Source organism: Etheostoma spectabile, chromosome 7 (genome assembly GCF_008692095.1).
Source record: "Etheostoma spectabile isolate EspeVRDwgs_2016 chromosome 7, UIUC_Espe_1.0, whole genome shotgun sequence".
In the NCBI taxonomy this organism is placed as follows: Eukaryota; Metazoa; Chordata; class Actinopteri; order Perciformes; family Percidae; genus Etheostoma; species Etheostoma spectabile.
This window is the reverse complement of record NC_045739.1, coordinates 7,148,488-7,150,844: the sequence shown is the minus strand read 5'-3', so window position 1 is coordinate 7,150,844 and position 2,357 is coordinate 7,148,488. Positions and strand designations below refer to the sequence as shown.

Below are 2,357 nucleotides of genomic sequence, written 5' to 3'. Positions count from 1 at the left end.
GAAAACAAAAAAATTACGTCTGCAAAAGTTTGGGCACCCTGCAGCGTTTTTAGCATGCACAGCCCCCTTTGGAAAGCTGAGACCTGACAGTGTCGTGGATTGTTCTCAGTCATCGCCTGGAAAGACCAGGTGATGTCAATCTTTAGGTTTTACATGCCCAGACTCATCTGACCTCGCCCCAACAATCAGCACCATGGCTTTTCTAAGCAGTTGTCTAGAAAACTGAAACTGAAAATAGTTGACGCTCACAAAGCAGGAGAAGTCTATAAGAAGATTGCAAAGTGTTTTCAGATGCCAGTATCCTCTGTTCGGTATGTAATTAATAAATGTCCGTCATCAGGAAGAGTGGAAGTTAAAGCAAGATCTGGAAGACCAAGAAAAAGACAGAACAGCTCGCAGGATTGTGAGAAAAGCAAGTCCAAATCCACAATCCATCCAGAAAGACCTGGCATACACTGGAGTTGTGCTACACTATTCCACTATAAAGAGATACTTGTACAGATATGGTCTTCATGAGAGAGTCATCAGAATAAAACCTCTTCTAAAAATCTAACTTTTTGTGACATACAGTATTATATGAATGTCTAATCTGTCATTTGATGCCTTTTGGAGATTTTTCCATCTTTTCTTGGCTTCTTTATGCACTTTATGCCTGCAAACGTGAATCAAATTCCAGACGACTCTTAGCGTGTGTGTGTGTGTGTGTGTGGTGTGTGTGTGTGTGTGTTTGTGGTGGTGTGTGTGTGGTGTGTGTGTTGTGTGGTGTTTGTGGTGGTGTGTGGTGTGGTGTGTGGTGTGTGTGTGTGGTGTGTGTGTGTGTGTGTGTGTGTGTTGTGTCTTTAACTCACTGTTTGTCATGTCATCTTATTTAAATTGTGTGTCAATGTCTGCATTTGTTGTCTACAGTGAAACTGAACAGGATTTAGTCTGTATTAGTATTATTATTATTATTATTATTGTTGTTATTATTATTTGCAAATTTGCTTTAGCTGTACTGTAATATTTGCGTGTTGCAGATGTAAAATGAGAACATCGATTTCAGTTGCCGCTTAGCCACTAGTCTCTCTAGTCCTGCCAGCTAGGCAGTTTGTATAAAACAAGATGAATGTGATGGAAACTGTAATACAATTACTAATGACAAATCACATTCTCTGGATTTCTAGCTCAGCCATAGTACGCACACGTACACAGACACTGTGCATTCACGGGAGGATGTGAATCATATTGGGATTGCTTTTAAGATAAATGCTGATTGAATTAATGCCGAGAGGTTGTGCAGTTGGATACAAATTCGCTGAGGCAGAGATCTGTCTATTTAGCGGCATTGTGCAGGCATGTGGCTCCAAATGAAGCAACCGGCGTAGTAGTAGTCATTTTCCTGGAAGTTACTCCAGGAGTTTTGGACAAATGGTCTTTTCCTCTGTTGATCAGAAACGTGAATGAGTCATTATTGTAGCAACTTGGGAAACTTGTGTGAGTCATTGTTGTAGTACTTCTGGAACACACAGCCGTTTACCACATGTGCCTAGCAAGCGCACATTCATGGTGGGAATTTAGATGTGTGTATGAGGTAGTGGTTTCAGCTAACAGACCACATGCCCTCTCTTTGTTTCACTCTATTGCTCCATTTTTGGCAGGCCAACCGCTGTTGGTTCTATATGTACCGGTAGGTCAACCCACACTAAGAGTAACTGGCACTAAGCTTCTCTGGTGAGTTCCCAACAGCCACTCCACTCAACAGTTTGAACCAGACACTTCCAACCTGATAGAAAGACATAATGAGGTCTTGTGCATGATGAAGGCTGATTTGTTGCGGTCATTGCTTGAGATTTAATGACATGTGCTGCAGTCGTTTCTCTTCTGTTAATTTCTGTTCTGTTCTGTGCAGAAAATTGGTCCTTCCTCTTTATGTGATGTCTGTGCAGCATGTTGCATTTCCACCCTGTTTGGGCCCTTTTTGTTTGACAAACATACAAAAATCTCAACCTACAACTGACAGCGCAGTAGATAATGACCTAAAAGGGTACAGCATAATAAGGCATGAAAATAACATTGCATTCTCCTCCCCCATCATCATATATTAACATTCTAATAGTTGCCTTCTTTGGAAAGAAAGCCCTTTGATGTGTGGTAGGGAAATTCCTCTCACTAAGTCATTATGGCAGAAAATTAGTTTAGGCAAGATCAGGTGAAAGGGCATTAACCTTCCTGCATTCCAAGTGTACCTTTCTCAAACATAGGTATTTTTCTATACTGTCTCTCAGTAGAGCAGGAATGAAAGGGGGAAGATGTTGGTCATATTTTTGTGAAGATAAGGCAAGGCAGCTTTATGTGTATAGCACATTTCAGCAACAGGG

At 41.2% G+C, this 2,357-nt stretch overlaps 1 protein-coding gene across 2 annotated transcripts in view; it reads left to right on the top strand.

The window, feature by feature from the left end:
- b4galt5 (UDP-Gal:betaGlcNAc beta 1,4- galactosyltransferase, polypeptide 5) overlaps positions 1–2,357 on the top strand; it is a 27,579-nt gene that overhangs the window by 19,830 nt on the left and 5,392 nt on the right. The gene's annotated exons all lie outside the window — the stretch shown is intronic.